General features: G+C 36.2%; 2 long non-coding RNA genes across 2 annotated transcripts; one reads left to right on the top strand and one right to left on the bottom strand.

The window, feature by feature from the left end:
• Positions 1-4,001: 4,001 nt before the first annotated feature.
• Positions 4,002-6,884, bottom strand: LOC112160442. The gene is made up of 3 exons (XR_002921664.2): positions 6,807-6,884; positions 5,221-5,342; positions 4,002-4,597 (listed from the first exon to the last, which is right to left on the bottom strand). It is a non-coding gene; the product is annotated as an uncharacterized LOC112160442 (long non-coding RNA).
• On the top strand, positions 6,317-16,122 carry LOC112160449. Its single transcript, XR_002921666.2, has 3 exons — positions 6,317-7,127; positions 15,695-15,751; positions 15,971-16,122. It is a non-coding gene; the product is annotated as an uncharacterized LOC112160449 (long non-coding RNA).
• Positions 16,123-16,576: the final 454 nt, after the last annotated feature.

Below are 16,576 nucleotides of genomic sequence, written 5' to 3'. Positions count from 1 at the left end.
GGGAAATTCATGATGGGGTTTACCAGCTCTATAGAGTGCCTCTGTGGTTTCAAGCATTTCTCATGCCAAAGGAATGTGTGGATCAATTCACGGAGTTTGATTTACAGCATCAATGCCTGCTTGGAAACTGTTTTAAGGTGGAATGTATTCTGGTAGTAAAAATCTTATAACACTGACAAGTGGATTTAGAAAATACAGTTGTAGGTGTAACTTAAAAGACCCACTAAAAATTGTGTTTTTAACATGTTCTTGTGGCATTTTTCTAATGATGGAGGACTTATTTAAAGAAAATTAAGATTAAAACTATTTGAGTATTTTTTTTTTTTCAAATCAGGAGCGGACGAAAAAAAATATCTGTACTGGCATCTGGCTCAAAACTGTATGGCTTTAAGGCTCCAATATTGCTCACCATTTTTGTTGCACCATTAACATTAGGTTGGGATTGTGGGGCTATAAGCTAATGAGAGAGATGGTAAAGAGGAATGGTGGGAAATGAGAGGAGGCTTACTTCCATGCCAATGGTTGCACTCACAACACAGAGGAATATTGTCAATGAACTCCTGCTGCTCTGCAAAAATTATGTCGCAGAAAAAAACTGTGAACTTTTATTTTGTTCTTAATTTCATAGAAACTAAACACCCTTTACTTCAACAAAACAGCGACAAAAAAAGACACCCAAAGGATGATAGAATAAACCACAACTTTTTGAGACACTAATACCAACTCAGTGTGAAACTCAACTCACAGTCCCAAAACATCACAGCAGAAAATCACAGAGACAAGTTAAAACTCCCAAACCCACATTCGTCCTGCAGTATGTGTGTCCTGTAGCTGCAGGTCATCTTTTAAAAGCATGCTGTCAGATTAATTTTCAACCTTTCAATGTGCAAGTCCCGCTGGTTGCAGATTTTGGTTTATGCTGCTTTCTTATTGTGGACTTGTATTTACAGCAGACGTTACACCAGAAAACCATGCTGTTTTTTTCTTCTTTTCTTTCTTTCTTTTACTGCAACCAAGTCTGCTGGATCCAGACAATGAAAAGAAACTGCTACAATCTGATCACAGCAGCACACAGGTGGCCAACACTGAAAATCAGTTAAAAAGCTCCCACCTGTTTGAGGAGAAACATTATTAACCAAAACATATTCTGTCTTTGTTGTTTGATACAATTGAAAACAGAGGGGGGTATGTGTGAATATTGCACCTTCTAGAGTCAAAGTTTGTGATTTTCAGGGAACTAACCTAAAATGCAACAAGAAGAAAGCAACAATGAAAACAAGAAAGATCTGCAGAGCTGAGAACAGAAAAAAAGATCATTTTTCAGATGATGCAACTGATAATACACTTTCCTCATTGAGAGTAAGTGCAAAATACTTGCAGAAATACACATATTGAACAAAAGTGCAAAAATACTTGTAGAAATACACATATTGTAAAAAATGTGCAAAATTACTTGCAGAAATATGCAGATTGCACAAAGGTGAAAAATACTTGCAGAAATACACAGATTGCAAAAAAGTGTAAAAATACTTGTAAAAATGCATAGATTGTGCAAAAGTGCAACATACTTGTAGAAATACACATATTGTACAAAAGGGCAAAAATACTTGTAGAAATGGGCAGGTAGCACAAAATTGCAAAATATTTGTAGAAATACACATATTGTAAAAAATGTGCAAAATTACTTGCAGAAATATGCAGATTGCACAAAGGTGAAAAATACTTGCAGAAATACACAGATTGCAAAAACGTGCAAAAATACTTGTAAAAATACACAGATTGCAAAAAAGTGTAAAAATACTTGTAAAAATACATAGATTGCACAAAAGAGCAACATACTTGCAGATATACACACTATGCACAAATGTACTTCAAAAACACAACATTTACAAAACCAAAGATCTTGAGAATGGATAACAAAACAAAATACCCATGAAAACAAGACATCACATTTTTGCAGATATTCATGATAAAAGTATATTTACACATGTTCAATATTCAAAGACTTTCTCTGATAAAAATTGTTTTCAAAATGTTCTTTTAGCATTTTTCTGATGATGGTGGACATACATAAAGAATATTAATCTTAAACCTGCATTTTTAGAATTTTTTAAATTCAAATTGAGGTCAATCAGAAGAAGACCAAAAATGCCAATTGAAAAAGCTTGTGGCAGTAATTAGATCCATATACGTCCTCATCTTCCTCATCTGAGCTGGCATCTGGTTTTATAATAGCTCCAACATTGGTCACCATTTTTGCTGCACCAGTAATGATTGTGAGGGGCTGTAAGCTTCTGATTCACAACAATTGGTTTAAAACTCTGTGTCCAGTTTATTCAATTAGTGCCAGATTCTGTTGCGTTGTGCAATAACCCTGATACACTGAACTAGACTAATCCACCTTGTTCTAAAAGGACTAAATTTCTATATTTCGTTCAGAGTTAACCCACTCTTTAGTGAAAGAAAACACAAATTATTTTCTGTTAGTTCTCAAGATCCAAACAGGGACTGACTCACCACTGGCTTATACAACACAAACCTTCATACTCCTCTAAACTCTCTGCTTCCATCTTCCCTCCTTTTGTTATTTCTTGTATTCTGTATTTCTCTGTCCATTTTCTTCAGCATTGTGCTAAGTCTCAAGGGTAGACCCAATGTCCTCTTCCATTTCCATCTATTTTGGTCTCCATGTCAACAAGACATGAGTCACCACACCCTCCACAAGCATGCGCACAATCACTGAAACGTGTTGCTATTAATGTAGCAAACAACCATGTAATTTGGGTTTAGGCACTAATGTGCGTCAGCCAGGTTCAACAGCTGGTTCTGTGATGTGAAGATGAATTAAAGCACGTGAATGTTTGAATAAACCCTGATTCTGTAAGCATTTTACCTTATTTTTATATGCTATTTTAAATACACTTAAGTGAAACATGAAGTATGCCATGTTAACATGAAATATGCAGTTTTGTTAATAAGAGTAATGCAGATCTATTCTTTTGTCAGTCTTTATTAAGTGCGGTTTAACTGGAAATATTAAACACTTAAAATTAATTCAACTTCAAATCGCTGTGACCCATTACATTTATTTTAAGTGGCTAATTTCTCATTTTTCATCTGCTAATCGACAGGCTGCTGTGCTGCACACTGACATTGCTGTCTCTGATATGAGCGTGAAATCTACCTTCATTTTCAAATTAAAAACATTATGCTCAGTGTGTCATCTTTGTTTTTTGTGCATAATGAAGTTTAACATTTTGATAATAGATTATGCTGATGATTGCACAATGACTCAACTGTGTTATGTAAATTCACAGAGAGTAATCTGGCAGACAGTGTCCTTGATAATCCGGGGTTCAAATAAGCACTCAGAAAAGGATTTTTTTTCTTCACTTCCTCCCTCTGGCAGCAAATGAGAAAAAAAAATACTCTTTTGCTCAAATGACACAAATATTCAGTGATCTAACATTGCTGTAATCAGAATTATTTTTGTTCTACCAAGAGTAAAATCTTAGGTTGTTCATCATCAGCATGTTTTTTTTTTTATTTTGTTGCTAATTTTCATTGAGGGATATGTATACATACATATATTATGCCCCTTTTTCATGTACCATTCGTTCTTACTTTATCAACATTTCTAAAAATCAATTATGACAGAAGAAGTTGGAGAGTTGCGATCTTTATTTCAGCCAAAATTGTGCACATATTTTGTTTTAAGGGAAATTCTAAGGAGATACTTTGAAGAAATTGTACTATTTCATATGTAAACAAGGATAATTTATTTCTTTGGATTTGCATTGGCTCAATTTTTCTATTACAGCCTCTAGCTTGTGATTTGGGGCTAAATAAAAAAATTAATTGAACTGAAGTTTGGAAAACTTTTAATATCTGTAATTAAATATATGTCATGCCTTTTGTTTCATTACAGAATAACTACAATGTTAATTGTAAATAGTTTCTTTTATAAACACAATAAAAATGTTAATTTAAGTGACTTACAACAAAAAAAGATGTGTATGTATGTTGTAATCTTCTTAGATAAGGAACTGCTTTGCTAAAAGACTGACATCTGGTTTTATGTTTAAGGATATGTGTCTCTTGGTGGGATTAAAAAGATCCCTGCTCTTCATCTGAACCAGAGCAGTAGGTTTAATACCGGCTCCTGTCGAGTTATGAAAAAGTCTGTCTGATACTTTCCCTTATTTTACAGATTTCTCTTCAGCTTTGGACAATTGGTTTTTGCTCCAGACCACACAGGACATCATGTGTCACATTGATCTCCAGAATTAACACAAAACATATATATTTTTATTATTTTTGGATCTGCGATTTAAAAAAAAAAAACAAGTGTAATTAAATTCATAGGTGTAAACAGTCCTCCCTGTCCACTGAGAGCAGAGATAGCAGTGCGTAGAATCCAAGTACAGCAGACAGCATTTCAAGCCTACCACTCATGTGCAAAACTAATTAATAATTTCTCAGCTGATGTCCTCCATGAGAGACTTCAGAGGGTTGAAGTACGTCACTGAGCCTCTCTTACGCACACATTTCTGCCAGCAGAGTTGAGCAAGGCTTTCCTAGAGTCCTGTTGGCATTTCTGTATTTGAGGAGAAAAATCGTGTAACTAAGAGATGCGGAATGACTGGAAAAGGGAGATGAAGAGCGGGGCTGAGACGGTGAAAATCAAGGAGAGGAGAGTTTTACACAACAGTTTACATGATGTCATCCATGTTCATCTTTTATCCCATTGAAAATGATCATTTTACTGTTTCTATGGTTAACAGATGCCAGACGAAACAATTTCCTTAACTATTTATATATTTTTTTTACTTTGGGATCTGTTCAGACTTTCTTTAGTCTTTAGTTTCAGTCAGTTTCTAAGTTTGTTTTTTCTTCAAATATTTTTTTATTATTTTTAATCTTATATCCTTGACATCTTAGTTGTTGCACATAGCATGCATGAATCAGAAGTCCCTATGGAGATGTTACAAAAGAGCAGCTGCTCCCATACTGTCCATTTGATAGGACTAGTGAGCTCACAAGTTTACCCAAAGAAAAGGAAGAGTTTAAGATATTCTGGAAAAATTTCGAGTTTAAGATATTCTGGAAAAATTTCCAACAAAGACTCCCCATCTGCTTCATCCCAGTTATGTAAATCGATCTAGATCACTGCAGAGCTGCAAAATAAAAACTGTCTATCTTTAGAACAGCTGCACTCACCACTGCTTTTGGACTGCATCCCAAACAAGATGTTACACAAGTTGAAATTCTAGTTTGATGAGGTCCTGCTGGTCACTGGGATGCAGTGAAGTGGACACTGAACTGGGTTTAGAATCTAGATGCTGGTTTTAAGGGACCAAGTGGACAAATAAGGACAGCACATTTTTCAAAAGATAGATTTTTTCACAAAAAGTAGTGCCTAACATCCTCCCCAGCACTGATAACTCAAAACAGGTGCTATTAATTTATGCCACCAAATTTGAAGTCCCACTCCGATTATTTTTCGATCTATTGTAAAGGTGTTACCTGTGATCTTTTAATTATGGTTATGCTGTTTTTAGTCAAATTTTAAAAAATCTATTTGGTTTTCCAGGACGGTTTCTGCAGAGCAGGAGTAGTTCATTACAAATTCGCCTGAGTTGTGACTGAAAGTATGGGCATGGAGTAAGCCTGCCTTCATTTCCCATCATCCCTTTGTTTACACTCTCTCCAGCTAGCTTACAGCCCCTCACAACCCTAACCTAACATTAGTGGGGCAACTAAAATGGCGAGAAATATTGGAGCCATCCGGCCGTAGAATTTTAAGCCAGATGTCAGCTCAGGCGAGGAAAACAAAGACTTGCATGGATCTAATCATCTACAAGAGAATGCGTCAGAGTGGAGTGGAGCGGGGAGTTTGTTTGAAAAAATGTAGTTTTATAGATTTTTAAAACTACATTTTTTTTGTCTGCTCATGATTCAGTGATTCAAATGGAGAAATACCCAGAATCACAATTTTAAGATTAATTTTCATTTTTTTCATTCTCCATAATGAGAAAAATGCCACAAAAACATGTTAAAAACACAAAAACACAATTTTCAAAGGTCTTTTTAAATCAAATGAACAAACTATAGGGCCACAAACATGCCTAAGTTTGTGCACTACAAATAAACACAAATAAAGGTCCTGACTTTAAGAAATGTTTTCTTTTTTTCTGTTTAGTTGTTATAGGTTTGTCTTGTGACTTTAGTTTCTCCACATTTCTTTCTTTTTTTAACTTGTCATGTACAACAAACAGCTGAGCAAACAGATATGAGCTGATTTTCCAAGGGCCGGAGATAAGACATTTTCCATGGTGACGTCAACACCTTGTTTTGTCCATTAAAGTAAAATACACATCATCGGTCAACATAGATTATGGTAACAACACGAAGTTTGTGGTCAATAGTTTTTGGGTTGCTTAAGAAAGGGTTTCCTACTGTTTTTATGTGTTAACATTTTAGCACTCTGGACTGGATGTTTTGCTGCTGTTTTTCTTGTTTGTTTGTTTTTAAATGGTCAGTATTGAAAAAAAATATCCCTTGGTGGTGTAAAGCTAAAGGTTGACCTCATAAAGTTATTTTTTTTAGTTGTAATTTGATCTTTTACTGTGCCAGAATGCCATAAATTCAAATGAAAATACTTAAAAATAAGGCTCTTTACAGTAATTATTAGGTTAAAATATTCGTAATTAAAACTGAGGAATTAGATTAAATAATTACATTGAAAAAGACTATATTTTACATCACTGTAAACACTTTTTTATGTCATGCTTTTGAAGGCTTACCTACGGTGGCCTTGAAGAGCAAATCACACCACTCTCAACTCTCAACACAAAACATTAATGAACACAACAATTAAAAAGGCAAAAAATAAAAGTATTACATTTTTTCAAATCAAAAGAAAATTCCAGAAACCAAACGCAAATTAAAAAAAATAAATAAATAAAAATGAGAAAGTTTTGAGAGGCAAAAGCACTTTCCAGAAATCAAAAGGGCCACCGTACTTTTCTGCTCCAAGTACTTTTTACTTTTTATTCTCTATTTTATGAGTGACCTTTGGCTTCACTTTTTCCCCCTGCGACCAGTGACAAGTAAAGCTGTGATTTGTGAGTTGAACTGAATATTTTATATATCAGAATCTGCTACATCACAATATTGTTCTAGAATAGTGCAACACGGTTGTGAGTCTGTTTCAGGAGCTCTGCTTGTGTTTATTTTTTATCTGTTTGAAATCTTCTGCTTCTTTCATGTGCTAACATTCTTCTGTGCTGGTTTGCATGCTGTGCTGCTTGAAAGATCTCTGCTGGTAATTCTGGTTCTTTTTAAAAAATCTGCTGCATAACCATGACAACTGGAAAGGTGTTTACACGTGAAAGCAGGGAGCTGAGCTTTCTAAAACTGAATTTTTACATGAAATTTAGTTTTGACCTAAAGAGGATATACTGAGGATTTAGAGCAGGAGCAAAGGAGAGGTCGGGGAGGAAGTTTAAACAATTTGTTCCCTCGATCATCATAAAGAATGTGAGATTACTAGCAAATAAAACAGATGAGCTTGTAGCTGTGATGAGTACACACTGAGACATAGCTCGGGGAACACGTATTCCAGTCTCCAGCAGCTCTTTATATGGATTTTTAATTCAGGGTCAGGAAGAGCCTGAAAAACAGAATTGTAAAATGAATGAAGAGGGACAAAAGTGCCTATTGAAGAGATAGTTTCATGCTTCTGTGGGGCCTTATACTGTCAATCTTTTATACTTTTAATCTTTTTTTTAAGTTTCAGAGATGATTCAAAAAGCTCATATTTATTGTCAGCCAGCTTGATCTACTCTCCAAGAACAACAGTGTGGTTTCAGTCCTGGTTGTGGCACAGTGGACCAGCTCTACACCGTCTTTAGGGGGCTGGAGAGTTCATGGGACTCCTTGGTGTCCTGTGGAGGGTCCTCTGGGAGTACGGGGTCCAGAGAGTCTTACTGAATGCTTTTCAATCTCTCCATGATGGGAACAGGAGCTTGGTTTGCATAGTCAGCAGTAAGTGAAGCTCATTCATGTTGGACTCCAGCAGGCCTGCTCTTTATCATCAGTTCTGTCCGTACATAGTCTTTATGGACGTGGTTTCTAGGTACAGCTAGGGGCCAGAGGGGATCTATCTGGTTTGGAGACCACAGGATTTACTCTGCTTTTTGCAGATGATGTTGACATCCTCGAGTCAGGACCTCTTGCATGCATTGGAGCGGTTTGCAGTCGCGTGTCAAGCGACTGGGATGAGGGTCAGATCCATTAAGTCTAAGGCCATGGTTCTCGACGAGAGAAAGGTAGTTGCCTTTTCTGGGTGGGTGGAGTTCTCCTTCCTCAGGTGGAGGTGTTTAAGTATTTCGGGGTCTTGTTCATAAATGACGGGAAATTGGAGCGTGAGATCAACAGGTGGATTTGAGCGGCATCCACAGTCGCTGTATCGATCTGTTGTAGTCAAGAGAGCAAAGCTCACAATTTACCAGTCGATCTTCGTTTCAGTACTAGGCTGTGGTGCAGCGGTAGGGTGGTTAGCCCTTGATTGGAAGATCGCAGAAGAAGATGGATGGATGGATGGATGGATGGATGGATGGATGGATGGATGGATGGATGGATGGATAGATGGACCGACAGACCCACAACAGGGGCAATCAGGGCGATCCATCTTTCACTTGGATGCGGTGTACTCTGAGACTTATATGTTCAAAAAAAAAAACTTTAATTCTGTTACCTGGCTACTTTTTGATTTGATCACTGTTAAACGGTGGAAGCTACCAATGTCTATAAAAACCGGCAAGAAAATATCTCTACAGGTTTTGTGATTAAAAACTACAGGGTTACAAACTTGTGTCTACTGTGTCAACTGAACCTGATCCAACACTCTGAAACTAGAATCTTTAAACAAAAATAGTCAGCTTACTGCATAACTCAATAAATAAATGGCATTGGGCTGTTTTGCCAACCTCCTGCTTATCTTCAACATAAAGCTACGTTCACACTGCCCTCGGCAAAGCATGTTTAAGCGGCCACTTTCAATGAAAAGTCGATGTAAATGTGTGTAAATATGCTTAACAGGCTTCATTGTTCAAAACTCTCGCTTTCATGTTTCTGCGACTGTTTTTGGGTTTGATGTACAAAACGCACGTACGTTGAATGTGTGTTGAAAGTTAAACCTGTTTTACTCAATAACTTACTTTGTAATCGTTTCTTTACTAAAAGACTGATACTTTCTATTAAACAAGTGAGGTTTATTAAACTTTTATTGTACCTTTTGCTTCTTAATGTTATTGACACTGCCACGTTATCTTTTTTTTTTTGGAAAGAAAATTTGATTTATGAGTGTTAATCCCTGAAATCAGTGGCCTTTCCCTTCTCGTTTATCATTACTGTATGGATAAGACTTAAGTCAGATAAAGACACAGCATCACTAGCAGTCCTTGACTCTCGTACACAATGAACTTTTCATTCGCTCTCAGTTCTTGGAACTTCTGCCTTTCGTTCAATACTTAGATTCTTTCATCCCCTTTTTCTTTGAAATCGCCGGTCAATTTTCTTCTGACATTTCATGCATGTCTTGGACACATTTTAATTTGAATACACAAGGTGTTAAAGTGTTTTTCTTACTTCGATATAAGTGACATTTTATCATTGAGGAATCTTCCTTTGTTTGAATATCATAAAAAATAGTGGGACTTTTACCAGCTGGATTTCATTTGATTATATCAATATATAAAACATGCTGCATGCAGCTGCAAGGAAGCACTTACTGAATAGAAATATAGAATTCATTAACACTGTTATTGATTCACCGCTCATAATAACTGCAAGGACCTAGCCTGTGGGGATGGGGGGGTTTAAGTTTTCCACAGAGAATTAAAATGGAACAAAACTAAAGGTCTAGCTTTCTTTGTTTTTCAGATTGAAAAATGTAAGTCCAACTTAAATCAAATTGTGGGGTTAAGATTAGAAGAACATTTGTCAGTTTTAGGAGTAGATTTAGGCAACCAGTCAAGCCCATCGTGACACTGCTCACCATGAGCACGGAGGATCACGTTGAAAAAGAACTGAGGTGACTGAAGGTGAACAACTCAACTTTTATCTCGCAGAAACTTTACAGGATCCATGCAAGTTTTTCAGTCTTCATGTCTTCATCCCTTGATGAACGGGTTCATTTGAACTTAAAGAATGGCATTTGGGGACTTTTTGAAGCGGTTAATCTGCATCACTCAAGAGCTTCCATGTTCTGAATAGACATTTTCAGTTCAGTCCAGGTGGTTTCATTGTATCTACATTAAGCACTAGGAAAAAATACAGTTGTGTGGTGAATTTACAGGTATAGAGCTCCAAATAAAAGCTCATACCCATATGGAGTACCATCCATCATAATGGAAATCTTCTGGGATTTCAGAGAACTCTCTTAGGCCTAATCGGAATTCTTCCCTTCTCCCTTCTCCCTTCCCCTTCATTTAGCCCTCCAAACAGAGAGTTATGAAAAAATAGTGTCTCATAATTCGGACATCACTTAATTCGATGACGTCCTAGCGTTAGCGCGGAGCTTCAAGCGCTCAAAGTTGTAAAATTACAGCACAACGACAACAACATAACTGCTGTTTGGACACACCTGAAGACATTGTTTTCAGAACTCATGAGGTAAATTCAAATGCAGATTTTTGAGAGATGTTGAGGTGTCATGATGAATTTAAAGAAAACCATAGAGTCTCTGAGGAATTTGATCCAGCAATTTTGTTTTTAAAGACTCACTCCAATTAAAGTTGTGTATATGGTGTTTTGAATCAGGAGGAGACCAAAAAAATGCAGTTTGAAAAAGCTTGTAGTCATGTAAAATCTATAAACAGCAGGCCACAATCTCTCTGCTCCATTCCATTCTAATGCATCCACTTGTAAATAAATAGATATCTCGGTTTTCCTTGCCTGAACTGGCATCTGGCTCAAAACTGTACAGCTGGATAGCTCCAATGTTACTAGTCATTTTTGTTACGCCGAGGATGTTAGGTTGTGAGGGCTGCAAGCTAGCAAGAGAACATGTAATGGGAAATGAAGGCAGGCTTGCTCTGCGACAACAGTCCAACCCACAATTTAGAGGGAAATTTCTGATAAATTCTTGGCACTCTGCAACTTTTTTCCTTTTTTGAAATTTTGGTAAAAAAAATAAAACTGCAAAATCATAATTAAAAGACCACTAGGAACATTTTTACAATAGATAAAAACATGATTACTCTCCTTTTGGGTTTGAAGTGATTTGATGTTACATTTGTAATAACACATTATGTTTTATTCTTATTTTGTGGCAATCAAAATTTTTCATAAGATCCCATGTATTTATGGTACAAAAATCATTTTGATTTTAAAGAGAGTTTTGTCTGTGAGGGATGGGGAATGTATAAAATCTATGTGAAATAATATTTTAATGCATTAAAAAATATGTAGTAAACCTGGGACTGTTTGAACAAAAAATGTGCTCTTTTGAACCCAGAATCCATGATTAGTTTATTTATTTTAGCATAAAAAAATCACATTTAGCATTGAAATTTGGAAAGGTTATGACTGGAATGTTTGTGCATTTGGGTATTTATGTGAAGGAGGTATTTATTTTAGTTGGAAAATCTTGTACAAATCGTTGTGTAATATGTAAACAATAAGTTTTGATTAGACTCATTTTAAGTCAGAGAATGGCTTCATTTAAGAATTTCCAGACTGTCTGACTATAAAATGTATATATTTATATATATATAAATATGCCTTTCATCAAGCTCAATTCCTTCTAGCCAAGAACTGAAAACAAATTCTTACATGGCAACCTCTCTTATTCCAACTGTTCTTTAGTCCTATAAAGGTAAAAGTCTGTCTTTAAATTTAATATAAGATCAAATTTGATTTCACTCTGCTTGCCTTCCTTTCTGCTTGTGTTTTTTTCTTTTTTTTCTGTCCCTGCTTTCCTCCTCCCTTCAGTGTTATTCTCACCTCCAGCTCCCAAATCTGCAGCCTGGCTGACTCATCACTGGCCTTGCTATTAGGTTTCTGCCAACACACACTGATTAAACCATAAAGGATGAGAAAAATGAGCATTATTAAACATAATGGCCCCTATGCATGTGCTGGTGATAAATAAAGGGAACACAGTAATGGAGGAGACGCGGTCTGTGCAGGCGGCTGTTTGCAGTATGTTATGAGCATATTTGAAAAGTCGTGTCAGAGCAGTTATAACATCAGTAAGTCATGCATGCAGAGAAGTAAGCAGGTCTTGATAGGAATTTCAACCCTCTTATTTTTACAGTGACCACAGAGATTTTTATTTTTGCTCAAAGATGCAGTAATTGATTTACGGCCACTAGAGGGAACAAGAACTTCAAAACAAGTTGACAAACTTACCACCAAAATGACTGCTAACCTAAACATTTGTTAAAAAAATGATTATTTGTGTTGAAGGGGAAAAAAACATGGACAGACACATCAAAATACAGTTTTATTCCTTAAGAGTTGTGTGTTTAACTTCACGCCCTCCAAGTAGGATTAAAAAAAAAAAACTGATGCTGTGCCCTTGTTGCCAAGACAACATCATTAGCAGGCATCTGTTACTAAACAAAGTTGCTATAAAAAGTATGAGCAAGAAACTTCAATTTAGATTTTTGGTGCAACAATTTGCTAAATGAACTTTTTTATTCATCATTTTTTTTTAATATCTTTAAGTTATTTTTTATAGGACAAATTCATTTAGACATTTACCTTAGGGGAGGGTTAGTTGTAAAGTGTAAACATGTATCCTGGGGAAAAATAACAATCATACATCTATTTTCTATACCTACTTATTTCAGTTTGGGGTCATGGCGTTGCTGGAGCCTACCCAACCGATGGAAGATTCACAAGTGCATGCAGGGTAATGTTAATCAAATGTGAGGTATTACCTTGTAATCCCATTGGAAAGCATGTGTACATACTTCTCTGCTAGGACTCTGCCTTCAGCCTGTACTCATCGTGTTTGATACTGCAGCACAACACCAGCATCACAGGCAAAACATTTAGAACTGAAAGGCAGAGTCAACCCACTGCACTCACAGGGGAGGCCAGATGAAAAGATGACTGTATTCTTTTTATCTGGAGATTGTTGTTTTCTTTGGTTGAGGTAATTCTCGGTTGCCTCAAGCAACACCTTGGACTTCTGTTTGAGCCTCCTGCTTTTACGATGTGAAAGTGTGGAGAGACAGGGACTAATGTGAAGCAACACGTGGCCAAACCGGCTAGCACATGCAGAGCAGAGAAGCTCAGATAATGACACACACACGAAGAACATGTCTTCTTTTCTGTTGATCTGGCCATGTTGGGGGGAAAAACAGTTTTATTGAAAAGTAGTTTTTGTTGAAGACCCACTCCAATGAAAATCATTTTATTTTTTATTTTTAACATATTCTTGTAGTGTTTTTCTCATGACAAAGGACAGAAAATAAAGCTTAAAATATCAGTTTTGAGTTATTTCTTGATTCAAATTGTGGTAAATCAGAAGCAGACCTAAAAATGTTTTTTGAAAAAGAGGCTATTGTGACATATATGCTACAATCAGCGGGCAACAAACGTCCTGCTCCGCTACATTCTGATGCATCTACTTGCAAACAAATAGATCAATGTTGATGAATGCTGTTTGACACATTTTTATGTAAATAATAAACGTAACCTTACCAATTTCAGAAAAGAAATGTATAATAATTATTTGATAAATGTCCCGCCAAGCTGTATTTTTATTACTTCCTCTTAGATCGTTCTCGAATCAAAATACAAATGATTGATATCCTCCAATAATGGATGTTTTATTGTAAATATCAGATATTATTCTAACAGGTTCTATTTTGGCTGATGTTATTTCCACGTATTTTAACTGCAATCAACCACAAAACGCGATAGAAATTCAAATGTTGGCCACATTTAATACCTTCAGCAAAGACACATTGCTGCACGTCTGCATGGATTTAAATAACTTCCCAGGCTTTACTTGATGTTCTGTGGGATATTTTAGGGAATAATTGTAAAACAGGAATAGTTTGGCTCAGTGAAAATGCTAAGAGCAGCTATTGAGCCATATAGAGTTGAGCTTTCAAAATAAGAGCGGCCAAGTAAAAAAAGAATCTCTGAGTTAAGGTATTTTATAACATTACGTGCAAATGATCACTTTCATATTTTTCACAGTTTCTAATTATTTGATCATGAGACAAAGAGGAAAGAGGAGCAATGTTAGAACCACGGCTGAGCTAACAGCAGCTCATGCTGACCGCAGAAGAAAACATTGCAACAGTAATAAGTTTTACTTTAATGTCAGGCATGCTGGAACTGTCTGAGTTTTTCTGTTTACAAGGATTTTGTGAGAATGAAAATTTAGGCAACTTTTAACTGGTCAGATCTTCTGCAGATCCTTGTTTCAAACACAATCTATTGCTAGCGTTAGCATTAGCATTAACACAGATCAAAAGAATAAAATCAAAATTACCTTCATAATCAAAAAAACAGCATTCAGTGAAGTACTTGTAACCTTCGTCTTAACATAAAATTGTGTCAAACAGCGTTCAGCTGTCAGCTTTGTCATTCTAAATGTGATAAATATTGTTCACATTTTGGTTACAGTTGGTTAGGTTACCCTTTATTATCTGTGTAAGACTGCTTTGAAGGCGTTCAGCAGTCAGCTTTCCCATTCTAAAAAAATATGAGCCGGAAGCAACTCTACCCTTTCCTGCGATGTGTGACGTCACGTGAAAAGGGTCTATAAGCCCAGAGCCAGGTCTGATCAACCCTTACATATCTCTCTGCTTGAAGGGATAAAGCCATAGGGTTAGGGATGCAAAACGGACTCGGCCAGTACTAGAAAAAAATGAAGATTTAAATATTGGTCAGGGGGCTCTCACCCGCTATACTGACAATAACATGTTTATTACTAGAAATGCTTCCAAATATGATAAAAAGTCGTTAAATTTTGAACGTATGTTTAGTATTGAGCTGATGAGACTTGTGACAGCAGTGCGACATAAACAGAGGGTGTGTCTCACCCCCAGCGTTTGGCAAAGACAACAGCTCAGCTTTGATTCTGGGAACACCTCTGGCTTTTCACAACATTCCCTCTCAGTTTTGATCCGAGCAGGATAATCAACAGACCAAAAATAACCGTGACTATATTTTCTCCAGCTCTTTGTTCACTCAGCCGGTGGTTCTAAAGCCTAATTTCTTCTGTCAACTGTATGCTCTCCCTGCTCTCACTAAAAACTTCTATTAGCATTTACCCAATCAGCGGCATCCCTCTGTGATGTCAGCAGCATGCAATTAGCTTCTCGCAGGCTTTTACCTTCTGGATCTGCATCTCCATTTTGTTGTAAGGTGTGCGCATTGAAGTTCGACAGAGAGTGAGTGCTTCTCCCTGTAATAAGGCAGAGAGGATGAGTCATCAGCTGAAGTGTGGATCGGAAATAAGAAATGTGGAGTCTGTGGCCTCTGGCTGAGAAAAACCTATGGTTCAGGGGAACACACACAATGTTGTGCCACTCAGGTGGCCCTCCGATTGTTGAATATTTTGTGCTGCTTTTTTTTCCATAAGTTGACAGCATTTTTTCTCTCACAAATTCAAAAAATAATAATAATTTACACTAATTTTTTCCTTCTTTAATCATAGGATTTGCTACATTTCTTTCCAATGGAATGACCATCACCTCCAGCAGCATCTATTCAGGTGAAACATGCAGCACATGGGCAAATAAACATAAACAAGCCTTTAAAATGATGATAACTCTCCACGGCTCCTCCATCCCCAGATGATGTTAAACACACAGCAAAAGATCCTGTTGAATATCTGATTAACCTGATTATGTTTCATGTTTAATTCATTAAAGTGTTGTTTATTTTATTGGAACATTTACATTTATTTATTATTTACTGCTTCGACTCCCAGAGTTCTTCTACATGACGGTCTGAACACGGATTTCTACACGGCTGCGTTGACTCAGGAATAACCTCTGGGAGAGAGAATTTGTCCTTTAAAAATGTGAATTTCTTGCAATGGTCTTACATGTTTGCAGTTAAGCTGAATCCAGGTTGATTTTTGAAAAATAGGAACGTTTTTTTCTAAATATACTTTAAAATATTTATTTTTAACCACAGATACTACCGAGGTGTACACATTAAATTACATGTTTTTTGTATTTTTTTAATCTTGGTTTAAAATTTGGATGGATTTGGAGTGGGTATCCTGCAACTTTCTTCCAAACAATAAATGAAACTCCTTCCAACTTTATATTTTCATTTTGTCACATACTGTTTGCAAAAGAGTATGTAATAAATGAACTATTTAGCATTATATTTGAGTGCATTCACATTTTCCAGTCAATTTCATGACTGACTTCTAAGTTTGACATATATCTGTATAGATATATATTTCTGTTGTTTGTCTTGTTTCGTATCATTTTTGTTTAGATACATTTCAAAATTTCCAGTCAAATCCATTTTGAACATTTCTTTAAAAAGTTTTAAAGGTCACAATATTAACACATAACTTTGA

The sequence above is a fragment of the Oryzias melastigma genome, linkage group LG3 (genome assembly GCF_002922805.2).
Source record: "Oryzias melastigma strain HK-1 linkage group LG3, ASM292280v2, whole genome shotgun sequence".
NCBI lineage: Eukaryota > Metazoa > Chordata > Actinopteri > Beloniformes > Adrianichthyidae > Oryzias > Oryzias melastigma.
Note: the sequence above shows the minus strand (reverse complement) of the source record. Positions and strands in the feature narration are given on the sequence as shown.